Source organism: Dendrobates tinctorius, unplaced genomic scaffold, assembly GCF_039654945.1.
Source record: "Dendrobates tinctorius isolate UK_male_01 unplaced genomic scaffold, ASM3965494v1 ptg000115l, whole genome shotgun sequence".
NCBI lineage: Eukaryota > Metazoa > Chordata > Amphibia > Anura > Dendrobatidae > Dendrobates > Dendrobates tinctorius.
This window is the reverse complement of record NW_027361783.1, coordinates 16,914,359-16,928,945: the sequence shown is the minus strand read 5'-3', so window position 1 is coordinate 16,928,945 and position 14,587 is coordinate 16,914,359.

Genomic DNA, 14,587 nt, shown 5'->3' with positions numbered 1-14,587 from the left:
AGCAGTGGGTAAACAGCAATGCAGGAATGTCAGGAAGCCTTAGAAGGCAGCCCAACAACCAACACCACTGATACACCACTATATAGCCTCCCCTTGCACTGGACACACAGTGACTGGTGTGTTGTGCAGGCCAAATCGCTAGCAGCAGAAGCAGTTTTTTTGTCTTCTTCACTGCCTAATGCTCTCCCTACAGAATCAGCAGCAACCTCTCCCTATACTAAGATCGGCAGAAGTAAGATGGCGGTCGGCGTGCACGCCCTTTTATACCCCCTGTGACGCCCACCAAAGCAAGCCAATCACTTGCATGCCCTTCTGAAAGATGGTGGTGACCCGTGCCTATGTCATCACGTTGCCTACAGTGTCCGTGGATCCTGATTGGCTGAAAAAGAGCGCAAAACAAACTTTTGAAACGCGACTTTGGCGCGTGGCCGACCTCATCCTAGGGTCGGGTTTCGTGTCATGAAACCCGACTTTGCCAAAAGTCGGCGACTTTTGAATTTTTTCGACCCTTTTCGCTCAACTCTACTCATCATGTTTGGAGGAGACAGAATGCTGAGGTGCATCCAAAAAAACACCATACCTATTGTGAAGCATGGAGTTGACAACATCATGCTTTTGGGCTGTTTCTCTGCAAAGGGACCAAGACGATTGATCCGTTTACATGAAAGTATGAATGGGGCCATATATTGTGAGATTTTGAGTGCAAATCTCCTTCCATTAGCAAGAGCATTGTAGATGAAATGTGAATGGCTCTTTCAGCATGATGATGATCCCAAGCACACTGCCAGGGCAATAAAGACGTGGCTTTGTAAGAAGAAGCATATGAAGGTCCTGGAGTGGCCTAGTCAGTCTCCAGATCTCAGCCCCATAGAAAGCCTTTGGATGGATTTGAAAGTCTGTGTTGCCCAGCGATAGGCCCAAAACATCACTGCTCTAGAGGAGATCTGCATGGAGGAATGGGCCAACATACCACCAGCATTGTGTGCCAAACTTGTGAACACTTACTGAAAAGCATGACCTCTGTCATTGCCAACAAAGGATATATAACAAAATATTGAGATGAACTTTTGTTAATGACCAAATAATTATTTTCCACCATAATTTGCAAAATAAATGTTTCCAAATCAGACAAGGTGGTTTTCTGGATTTGTTTTCTCATTTTGACTCTCATAGTTGTTGTCTACCTATGATGTCAATTACAGCCCTCTCTCATCTTTTTAAGTGGGATAACTTGCACAATGCTTTTTTTCCCCACTGTATATCTGTCAAATCCTCTAGTTAATTATGGAGCTCATTGTTTCAAACTTATTACATTTTATGTTTATTTGTGAGTTTTTATTTAATTTTCATTTATACATTTAAATTAAAAATATTACTGAAAAACATGAAAAGTAATTAGAATGACAATGGTATATGCTTGTTAAATTATCTATGTATGAAAAAGGCACATTATACCATGCATCTAACCATGATAAATTATCCATCACAAAGTATTGCCATTGTAATGTTTGAAAAAACACAATTCAAAAAACATTTCTTTCTTTGGATTTTCATTATATACCATTTATATATTTGTGATATCCATTTTTCCTCTTGCTTTCCTTAACAATTTCATAAACTGCAAATGTAACATTGGTTAATGACACCAAGCGGTTTATTTTTAAGCAGGGTTAATGACTATCAGGTTATAATATGGATTGTAATATTTCACCCAGATTAACAAGGAAGCTTCCTGACCCCAGGCATGAATTTCCCTAATTATGCAGATGGAGAAGATATTTTAAAATTATCATGTACAACATTTTCCAATGACAACACAGTTCATAAATAGAGTATTTGGTAAATACAATTTTCTGCAATGAGAGGATCCATCTGAGAAAAACTAGAAACAATAGTGTAATTCATTCATGATATATTTTAGATCTATCTGAGAATAAAGACTTGTCAGTAAATGAATGAATATCAGCCTCTCATATTTTCCATTTATCAAATGGATTTTAACAAAAGCTTTTTGTGCATTGATTGTAAGTTAGCTATTTAAGGAAGTGAGTCATTATTATTACATCAACTGGACATTAATTGGACATAATTCATTTTATGGCACATTCCTATCTTCAATATTATTATCCTATTTGTATATGCATGTGTGTGTGTATATATAATAAGCATGCAAGTTTTATAAAAGAGAGGGAAAGGAAATATAAGTATTTTCCATGCAAAAATGGCTGCCAAGCCCCCAAGGTTATCTTTGCTAGTGATGACAGCTTCAAGACGCCTCCTGTATGGAGTAACTAGTCGCATACATTGCTCAAGTGAGATTTTGTCCCATTCTGCCACACAAACACTCTTCAAGTTTTGATGGCTCTGTGAGGTTCTTCTAAGAACTCTGAGCTTTAGTTCCCTCCACAAATGTTCTATTGTATTCAGGTCAGGTGATTGGCTGGGCCATTCTCTCAGGTTTATTTTCTTTCTCTGATACCAACTGAGTGTTTTCTGGCTTTGTGTTTTAGATCATTGTCTTGCTGAAATGTTCACCCTCATTAAATCTTTAACCCGGTAGAAAGCAGTATATTTTTTAGCAATAATGTGTAGATACAGTTGTACATTCATCCTTTCTTCAATTATATGTAGTTTGCCAAGAAGGAGGCAGAGTCTGTCAAGGTGACCACAGCCTCTGCTCCCCCCCCCGAGGATGCTTCGCTTGAGTACCGAAACATGCACTAGTAATATTCAAATGAATCAACATATGATAGGAAATAGGAAAGAAAAATACATAAGCAGTTAGAGTAGTTAGGGAACGGTAGGGAATTTTTAAAGCAAGTATAGAAATAGCTTAAAATTATGTGACTAAATAGATAGGAAGTTGAAAGAAAAAATTTTTGCCTTCAGACTACCCCTTTAAGGAGAGGCTTCATTGGGATGACACTCATGTATGCCTATCCTCTGCAGTGTATGCCATATTGTGTCACTGGAAACACTTACTCTGGCTTGGCTTTCTACACCTTTAGCTAACTGGAGTGAATTTGCATGTAGCTTTTATTCAGAAGTCGCTGCTGCTAGGTGAACCCTTCCCAGTTTGAATGTCCCTGTGAAATGGTTGCAGTTCCATCTTTGCTTTTTTCAACACTTTTTCTACAGTAGTCTTGCTGATAAGTAAAGCTTTTCTGATCTTCTTCAAGCCTTCTTGTTTAAATAAATTATCTTCTTTCTCGGATTTGTTTGTCATTTATTATCCATGTTCTTCCATTGCTGACACATTTAATAGGAAGGAGTCTTCTTTGTCAAGTGGAGCCCTTTCAGAGTAAACAGTCTGCTGGATATCTGTTTAATGCACAAGTAGACCTACTGAATCTGTGACTGAATTCTTGTTAATTCAAATTTTGTAGTCTAAGCTCTCTTTTAGGTGTCAGGTTTTTTGATATACGAGAAAATGAATGGAATTTCATAAGCAATTATTCTCCACCTTCTAATAGTTAATGGAAAATGGACAGCATCAGAGTTTAATCTGACACTCAGTCGTGTCACCACAATTTTGCTTGGACCTCTTGGTCCTCAAAACTCCCGGACATTTGAATACCTTCATAGACTTTCATGTGTATAGGTGCTATTCATGAAAAAATAAAATAGGCTTTGTATGCAAAGGATTAACATGTGAATGAGCCCTAAACTTTAGCTTTGCTTCTGGGACTTTAATTAAGGTATACTCATCTTTGCAACATGTTCTTGAATTAATTTTTAAAAAAATAATGTTTTTTGGGTGTCCAAAATAACACATTTGTTTGCAATCAATGGCACACATTTGTGGAAATATATTGAAAATGTTGATTTTTTTAAATAAAGCTAAAGATTTTCTGACATATCTGTTGGGGCTTACTCATTTATGATAAGCACAGTTTATATACTTAATATTTTGTAATAGTTGTCCATTCAGAATATACACAGTAACTTTATTTTTTAATATGGAGAAGTATGAAAAGAATAAAGTGCTAAGTTAAAAACTTTGAAATAAATGAACTTGCAATACCTTGCACAAACGTGCGCTCGTATAAAAATAATGCATTATAACTAGAATTATGAAAATGTAAAACATGCCATAAATTCCAATTACAGGTTAACCTCGTTGGATGGAAGAGGTCCCGAATCAAAAGAAATGACAAAGCTTCATTATTATTTATAGAAGAATTAATGAATTAACAGCAGGAATGTAATGTTCCTAACTTAGCTTTCTCTCTGGAAATCATTACAACTGCACCATCTAAATGTTCTATGATAATAGGAATCATGTTGTTTCACAGCATAGGAGATTTGCCATTAGCCGACAGAGTAGCCGACCTTTGTATACTGTGTATAAGTGCTAGGCTGCTTTGAGATGTTTATAGATACTGTATCATATGTAAGTCAGAGAATATAAGTACAGTATAAGAAAGATTCTTTCAACTGATGTATAATCACATTCGCAATTATGAAAGACATAAGTACTACGTTATCTGGTAGTTTATCGTAAGGTTTTACAATATTGTTTGTTTTTATATTAAAGTTAGTCAACAAGCACAATTACTGAAATGTAAAGGAAACAAGCAGTGGAGAAATAAAATTCTTACTCTCCTAAAAATAGATATTAAAATAGCCACGCACATGATAAAAAAGTAATCTATAGCAATATTGGTAGAATCGAATGACTGGCTGATAAATGGCGGCCTGATGACTGTATACTGGAGGGCAGATGTCTCAAGTCAGTCTGGCAGTGGCTTATTCCCCTTTCACCGTAGAACTAATCATGATCCAAATTGTTCATCACCTAAATCATTCATGGTCACAAAGATTGATGTGGTCAGTAACGTTTGGTGCACAACTGTGTGCAAGGGTCACCTAATGTGCATCATCAATTAATAAAATTGACAGAAAATGTGTAAGATTTATTTAAAATATTGTTTTACAACTTTATTTACTGGGCAGAAATTGGATGATGAATATAATTCCTAAAGGATAACCGATATAAACACGGGGAAAAAAAGAGTTTGAAAAATTCTGGAATAAAAAAGGTAATTTGCAAAATTATAAGTAGATTTGAAAATTATTGAATACTTATGTGAAAAGCAAGTAGAAGAATACAAATATTCTTTCTTCTATAATGGTATGCTTTAAGAAAAATTAAGAGAAACAATAATAGTTTTCTATCTATCTAGAAAAAGAAAAAAAAGAAAATGAAGCAGCACTAGCCAGCAGGAAAAAGAAAACATGGATGCAAAACTTCCAGGCAATTACCAATCTTCCAGATAGTTTTAAAAAAGGAGCAGGCCATTTAACCCCTTCATAACATGCACTGTAATCAAAGCAAAAGGTGGCTACTTTGAAGAACCTAGAATATAAGACATATTTTCAGCTGTTTCACACTTTTTTGTTAATTACATAGTTCAACATGAGTTAATTCAAAGTTTTGATGCCTTCAGAGTGAATCTACAATTTTCATAGTCATGAAAATAAAGAAAACTCTTTGAATGAGAAGGTGTGTCCAAACATTTGGTCTGTACTGTATGTACTGCACATGTCATGTTCCTCCCTTTGATGCGGGTTCTGGCGCTGAGCCCACATCTTTCCTGACACACATGGTCAGCGCTCATAGCAAGTGAACATTTCTTCTACCCACAGGTGATCTGATCATCTGTTTATTTGTGAATAAAACTGAAATTTGGCAAAAATGTTGAAAATTTTACAATTTTCAAACTTTTAGTTTTAATGCCCTTAAATTAGAATCATATCACACAAAATAGTTAATAAATAATATTTCCCACATGTCTGCTTTACATCAGCACAATTTTTGAAACATAACTTTTTTGTTAGGAAGTTTTAAGAGTTAAAAGTTGACCAGCAATTTTTCATTTTTACAACAAAATTTGCAAAACCATTTTTTAGGGACCACCTCACACTTGAAGTGACTTTGAGGGGCCTATATGACAGAAAATGACCAAACGTGATACCATCCTAAAAACTGCACCCCTCAAGGTACTCAAAACCATATTCAAGATGTTTATTAACCCTTCAGGTGCTTCACAGGAAATTTTTATTTTTTTACTTTCACAAGGGTAACAAGAGAAAATGGACCATACAGTTTGTTGTGCAATTTCTTCTGAGCATGCCGATACCCAATATGTAGGGGAAATCTACTGTTTGGGCACATGGCAGGGGTCAGAAAGGAAGGCGCACCATTTGATTTTTTGAATGTAAAATATGCTGGAATAATTAGCAGTTGCCATGTCATATTTTGAGAGCCCCTGATGTGCTTAAACAGTGGAAACTCCCCACCTGTGACAACATTTTGGAAACTAGACCCCTTAGGGAACTTATATAGATGTGAATTGAGCACATTGAACCCACATGTGCTTCACATAGGTTTATCTCTTGGAATACTTTCTTGCGGCAGCGCAGAATATAACTACAAATTCCCCTGAATACGTGATTTCTTCTGGTTGTTGAGGACCTGTGGATCTGCAGCAGCCGCCAGACTATATGCTTTCTCTCATCCTAATCAGGTGAGCAAATTTCTTAGTGTAATCTCTCTCTGTAACACAGATAAGACCCTATTGCGCTTTTGTGTCTCCTTTTCTCTGCAATAGTCACATAGGTTTATAGCATAGAGCCATGGAACTAAAAAAAAAATCACATTTTTCCCAAATAAATCTCTTTTAGCTTCATATTTTGCATTTTCATAAGGGTAACAGGAGAAATTGCTCCACACAATTTGATGTGCAATTTATCCTGAGTACGCCAATACCTCATATGTGGAGGAAAACCACTGGGCGTATGGCAGGGCTTGGAAGTAAAGGAGCACCATTTGACTTTTTGAATTCAAAATTTTATAGAATAAATAGCGGAAGCCATGTCCCGTTTGAAGAGATCCTGATGTGCTTAAACAGTAGAAACCCTCCACAAGTGACACCATTTTGGAAACTAGACCCCTTACGGAACTTATCTAGATGTGTATTGAACACCTTGAACCCCCAGGTGCTTTACATAAGTTTATAACGTTAAGCCATAAAAATAAAAAAATCACATTTTTCCCACAAAAATCTTTTTTAGCTACAAATTTTGTATTTTCACAAGGGTGAAAGAAGAAAATGGACCCCAAAGTTTGTTTTGCAATTTCTCCTGAGTTCACCGATACCCCGTATGTGGTTGAAAACTACTTTTGAGGCACAGTGCAAAGCTCAGAAGGGAAGTAGTGCCATATTACAGTGCAGATGTACCACCCATTAGGGACCCCATTATGGAAATCATAACCCTTTGGGAATTTATCTACAGATGTAGTGATGATTTTGACTCCATGGATGTGTTCCAGAAACTGGCAGCTGTGGATGTTGCTGAGTGAAAATTGCAAACTGCCATTGTAGTAACCAATACATTGTAGTTACCAGTATGTTGTTGTGACCTGTACACTGTAGTGTCCAATACATTATGCCCAGCTCATGCTTCTGAAGACAGGCAGCGGTAAATTAGGCGGGTTCTCAACACTACAGAAATGCCAAAAATGTTGGCACTAAATGTTGTTTAGGCACAATGGGGGCTCAGAAGGGAGTGGGCATTTGGATTTGGGAGTGGAGAATTTGCTGAATTTCTTTGGGGGCTGAGGAGTCATTTTGCTTTTCCAGAGCCTTTGTACTACCAGTAGCGTGGAAGCCCCCTATATTTCCATTAACAGATGATGAACCTAAATGGGGAGTATTTTTTGTGGATTAATTGGAAGTTTTTATTGGGAACATTTTATATAATGTTTGGGATCACGTTTATACGGCACTCTACACTCAGCACTTACTTTGCAGTTTTCATCTAAATCTCTGAGTGACTTGATTCGGATGAAACCTCTGATGGATCCATTCACTATAATGAGGCAGCAGTGTTATGCTGGACTCTGTCTGGCCTCTGTTTCATGCTTTCCTTTTTTGTTCAGAAGTGCACAAAACTGTGGCCGACGGCACTTTTATGCAATCCTAAAAAGATGGACTCCGCTAGCTCACAGGTCCTATGACACCCACAGTGCCTCCATCTGCCTCATTATACAGAATCTTCCACCGGGGGTTCTATCTGAATCACGTATTTCAGAGATTTTCATGGAAACCGAGAAACCACAACGCAAAGGATAAATGTGCGCAAAACTTTACTGTGATCTTTGGGAGGCAGAATGAAAAAATCAACAGCGTGTGAAGTATTGGTTTTATTTATTTTTTATGCCATTCCTCGTGTGGTATAAGTGATTAGGCAACTTTATTCTTCAGGTCTGTGTGATTACAGTGATACCAGATGTATATCGGGATTTTATGTTTGGCAGCTGTCACACACTAAAAGACGCTTTTTATTGTGAAAACTAGTTTTTGCATCACCATATTTTGAGAGCTATCTTTTTTTATATTTCGGCTGACAGAGTCATGTGAGGGCTTGTTTTTTGCGGGGCAAGTTGCCGTTTCTATTCGTACCATTTTCAGACAGGTGACATTTTTTGATCGCTTTCTATTCCGATTTTTGAGAGACAGGATGAACAAAAACCAGCAATTCAGGAATTGCTTTTTTATAGATTTTTTATTTATACCGTTCTGCGTGTGGTAAAATTGATAAAGTAGCTTTATTCTTCGGATCAGTACGATTACAGCGATACCTCACTTATATCTCTTTTCCATGTTTTGGTGCTTCTACACAATAAAAACTATTTTATAGAAAAAATAATTATTTTTTGCATCTCTTTGTTCTGAGAGCTATAACTTTTCTATTTTTCTGCTGATGGAGCTGCATTGTGGCTTGTTTTTTGTGGGACATGATGACGTTTTCTGCTGTACCATCCGTCTTTTTGATCACATTTTATTGCACTGCTTGTTCGGCGGTATGATGATAAAGCATTGCTTTTGCCTCTTTTTTATGGTGTTCACTGAAGGGGATAACTGGTGGGACAGTTTTTTAGAGCGGGTCATTATGGATGCAGCAATACCAAATATGTGTACTTTTATTGCTTTTTTATTTACATAAATAAATGGATTTTTGGGAAACTTTTTTGTTTATTTGGGTATTTTTTTAAAAATATTTTTACAAATTCTAATTTTTTTGTTAAACTTTATTGCTTTGTCCCGGTATGATAAATAACTATATCATGCCAGATCGCTGCATAGCACAGTTTCAGATCAGGAATCTGACAGGCAGGGAAGGAGGCATACGAGTGCCTGTTCTCAGCAGGCACTCGCAAGCCACCTCCCTGCAGAACCCGGAAGGACCCCGTGGCCATCTTGGAGCCAGGGGTCTCCATGGAGACCACTGAAACAATGCGATCGCATCGTGTTGTTCCGATGGGAGCACACATGGAGCCCCCTCCCTGAACAATGCTTCTCTATGCCACTGTACTGACAAAGGCATCAAAGGAGGTTAAATGCCCACGATCAGTGCTAGCACCGATCGTGGGCATTGCTGCGGAATGTCAGCTGTCACATACAGCTGACACCCGCACGCGATCACCGAGGTGCTCATCGTGAGACTGCAGTGATTGCGGCGCTGTGCTAGTACTGCTTGTGGAACCAATGCAGTTGCCCCAGAGCAGTACTAGTATGGTGCATGTCGCTAAGGGGTTAATAGTCCATTGGGGCTCAGCAACATTTCAGTTCTGTTGAGATCCTTTCTCAAACCACAATTTTTCTAATTCTTTAAATAAAGTGCTTCTTTCCTTTCTTTTAGCTATCTAGAAAGAGAGAAATAAGTAATTGAAGATAATATTATATATTAATTTTCAATGTACATGTGAGCATATCACAATTATAATTATCTTTGTTCTTATTCTCTCTCTAGAAGGATTTTTTATTATCTGTGGGTTGTTTTTTTTTTAGATAACATAGTATAGCCCCTCCATGATTGTGCTGTGGATAGCATCTTACATCAAGAGAAGAGCTGATGTGAAAAAATTTGAAGTCGCCAAATTACACGGATTTTACCTACAAATTTTATTTACAGCAAAATTATTATCTGCAAATTGAATGTCCCTCATTATTTTCTTGGGTTATCTCCAGACCAAGGTGCACCATTTCAGGCTTTTCCATCATAGACATAGAAGATCAGAGTGCACGGCTCATTCCAAATAGGAGCAGAAAAATGCCTAATTTAATTGTGGTGTACTACTTTACTTGAACACTGAATCACTTTGAACATGGGAATGCTAATCTCATTCCATGAATAAAAATCCAAAGAATTAATATATAGGGAAGTGATATACCTGTATATTCGCTTAGTGTGGAAGTAAATTGATTGAGCTGAGAAATCCTGCAGTAACAGCTCTTTAGTTACAGACTTTTCTTCACACACTGCAAACAAGAAGGGCAGCATAAAATCCCTAAATGCCAATTTTGCTACTAAATTCCAGAATATATGGCTTGTGTGTCACAGAGAGTTTGCTTTTTGGCTTGTGAAACGGTGGTCAATCCATATGAATTTTTTCAGTCAAAAGAAATATTTCCATAATTCATAAATGTATCAAAACTGTCCACCTCACGAAGATTGTGCGTTGTAAAGAAACATTCTTCTAGTTTGAACACTTCCTTCTTTAAGTAGTTCAACATTAGACACATACACCCCAAGTACTGCTGCTGTTTACTTTTGGCTAGTATCCATTTTTCCTTAACTAGATAGGATTAAGTCATTTGACCATTAATAAGGCCCTATTTGCTTTAAATGGAATATGTCACCAAGTTTTAGCTAACCCATCTGAGAGCAGCTTGATGTAGAGGAGGTACTCTGATTACAATGATGTATCACTTACTTTACTGGATGCTGTGGTTTTGATTAAAAAGTCACCCGCCAGCCAGCGGTTTCCACCATCCTGTTTGCTTGCCTGTCATCTCCTGGTTGTCTTTCACATGGCAGCTGTTTACAACGTCCTGCCTGCCTGTCAACACATGCACCTGCTTAACACCCAACTGCAACACTCAGCCTAGGTGACATTTCCATATTTTCTCACTCCATGCATGTTTTGATGGTGACATTAAGACCTGTGGGCATTGTAAGTCAGTGCACCATACATTTTGAAAAATGTTGCTATTTTTTATTTCTGCGGCTCTACATTATAAAATTTTGTGAAGCACCTTGGGGGTTCAAGGTGCTCAATACACAGATACTTAAGTTTCCAAAGTGGTCTAGTTTCCTAAATAGTGACAATTGTGGGGGGGAAACCACTGTTTGGGTAAACGGCATGGCTCGGAAGGGAAGAAGCGCCATTTCTCTTTTTGAATGTAAAATTTGCTGGCATAATTAGTGGACACCATGTCATGTTTGTAGAGCCCCTGATGTGACTAAACAGTGGAAACCCCCACAAGTTACCCCATTTTGGAAACTAGACCCCTTTGGAAACTTATCTAGATGTGTATTGAGCACCTTGAATCCACAGATGCTTTCCAGAAGTTTATAACATAGAGCCGTGGAAATAAAAAAATCACATTTTTCCCAAATAAATCTTTTAGCTCCAAATTTTGCATTTTCTTAAGGGTTACAGAAGAAATTGCTTGATACAATTTGTTGTGCAATTGCTCCAGAGCATGCTGGTACTCCATTTGTGGGGGAATACTACTGTTTGAGTGCACATCAGTGCTTGGAAGGGAAGGAGCGCCATTTGACTTTTTGAATGTAAAATTTGCTGGAATAACTAGCAGATGCCGTGTCGTGTTTGGAGAGCCCCAGATGTGCCTAAACAGTGGAAACCCCCCCACAAGCTTCACCATTTTGGAAACTAGACCACTTTGGAAACTTATGTAGATGTGTATTGAGCACCTTGAACCCCAAGGTGCTTCACAAAATTTTATAATGTAGAACCGTAGAAATTAATAAAATCACATTTTCACAAATGAATCTTTTTTAGCTCCAGAGTTTGCATTTTCATATGGGTAACAGGATAGATTGCTCCATAAAATTTGTTGTGAAATTTCTCCTGAATATGCCGATACCCCATATGTGTGGAAATACTACCATTTCAGTGTACAGCAGGGCTTGGAAGGGAAAAAGCACCATTTGACTTTTTGAATGCAAAATTTGCTGGAATAACTAGCAGATGCCGTGTCGTGTTTGGAGAACCCCAGATGTGCCTAAACAGTGGAAACCCCCCCACAAGCTTCACCATTTTGGAAACTAGACCACTTTGGAAACTTATGTAGATGTGTATTGAGCACCTTGAACCCCAAGGTGCTTCACAAAATTTTATAATGTAGAACCGTAGAAATTAATAAAATCACATTTTCACGAATGAATCTTTTTTAGCTCCAGTGTTTGCATTTTCATATGGGTAACAGGATAGATTGCTCCATAAAATTTGTTGTGAAATTTCTCCTGAATATGCCGATACCCCATATGTGTGGAAATACTACCATTTCAGTGTACAGCAGGGCTTGGAAGGGAAAAAGCACCATTTGACTTTTTGAATGCAAAATTTGATGGAATAATTAGTGAATGCCATGTTCCGTTTGAAAAGACTCTGTTGTTTCTAAATAGTGGATACCCCCAAAAGTAGCACCATTTTTTAAATTAGACCCCTTTGATAACTTATGTAGATGTGTATTGAGCACCTTGAAACCCTAGGTGCTTCACAAAAGTTTATAGCATAAAGCCGTGGAGATAAAAAAAAACATTTTTCACAGATAAATCTTTTTTGGCTCCAAAGTTTGTATTTTCATAAGGGTAACAGGAGAAATTGCTCCATACAATGCCGATACCTCATATGTGTGGGAGTACTACTGTGACACCATTTTGGAAATAGATCTCTTTGGGAACTTATCTACATGTGTATTGACGTCGCCAAACAGCAAAACTGTTTGGCGATGTGTTTATGTGTACTTCATGGCTTTATTACAGGGATTATACTGTTAAGCCATGAAAATAAAAAAAAAAGAATCACATTTTTAAAACAAAAATCTTTTTTAGCTACAAATTTTGCATTTTCACAAGGTTAACAGGAGAAAATGAACCCCAAAATTTGTTGTACAATTTCTCCTGAGCTCACCAATTCCCCATATGTGGTCAAAAACTACTTCTAAGGCACAATGCAAACCTCAGAAGAGAAGTAATGCCATTTCACAGTGCAGTTTAGGTTGCACTTGTTTGAGGGTGCCATATACATTGTCAGAGCCCACGAGGTGCCAGAACAGCAGTACCATAGAATTATAGAATCGTAGAGTTGGAAGGGGCCTCCTGGGCCATCTGGTCCAACCCCCTGCTCAAAGCAGGATTCACTAAATCATCCCAGACAGATGTCTGTCCAGCCTCTGTTTGAAGACTTCCATTGAAGGAGAACTCATCACTTCTCGTGGCAGCCTGTTCCACTCATTGATCACGCTAACTGTCAAAAAGTTTTTTCTAATATCTAATCTGTCTCCTCCCATTCAGTTTCATCCCATTGCTTCTAGTCTTTCCTTATGCAAATGAGAATAAAGATGATCCTTCTACAATGTGACAGCCCTTGAGATATTTGTAGACAGCTATTAAGTCTCCTCTCAGTCTTCTCTTTTGCAAGCTAAACATTCCCAAATCCTGCAACCTTTCCTCATAAGACAGTGTTTGCAGACAGGTCACCATTCTGGTTGCTCTTTTCTGAACTTGCTCCAGTTTGTTGATGTCTTATTTAAAATGTGGCACCCAAAACTGGACACAGTGTTTCAGATGAGGTCTGACCAAAGAGTAGAGGGCAATAATGACTTCACGTGATCTAGACTTTATGCTTCTGTTAATATATCCTAGAATTGCATTTGCCTTTTTTGCTCCTGCATCAAATATACCCAAATCTTTTTCACATGTGCCGTTGCTTAGTCCTATTCCTCCCATTCTGTATATGCCTTTTTCATTTTTATTGCCCAGATGTAGTACTTTGCATTTTTCCCTGTTAAAAACCGTTTTGTTAGTTGCTGCCCACTTCTCCAGTTTATTTATATCTTTTTGAATCCTCTCTCTCTTCTCTAGTATTAGCTATCCCTCCTAGCTTTGTGTCATCAGCAAATTTGATCAGTTTACCCTCAATTCCTTCATCTAAATCGTTGATAAAGATGTTGAACAATACAGGGTCCAGGACAGAGCCCTGTGGTACCCCACTTGAGACATTCTTCCAACTGGATGTGCAGCCATTTATGACCACTCTTTGGGTCCGATCACTAAGCCAGTTATGAATCCACCTAACAGTTGCCTTGTCCATTCCATACCTAGTCATTTTTTCAATAAGGATTGTGTGAGATACTTTGTCAAATGCTTTGCTGAAGTCAAGATATACTATATCTACAGCATTTCCCTGATCCACTCAATCTGTGATTCCGTCATAGAAGGAAATTAAGTTAGTCTGACATGACTTATTAGTTACAAACCCATGCTGACTCTGTTTAATCATTTCATTCTTATCCAGGTACTGACATACATGTTGATTAATAATTGGTTCAAAGATCTTTCCTGGTATAGAAGTCAGACTCACCGGCCTATAGTTGCCTGGGTCCACCTTCTTCCCCTTTTTGAAGATAGGAACAACATTTGCTCTTCTCCAGTCTTCTGGGACTTCTCCTGTTCTCCAAAAATTTGCAAAGATTATGGAGAAGGGTTC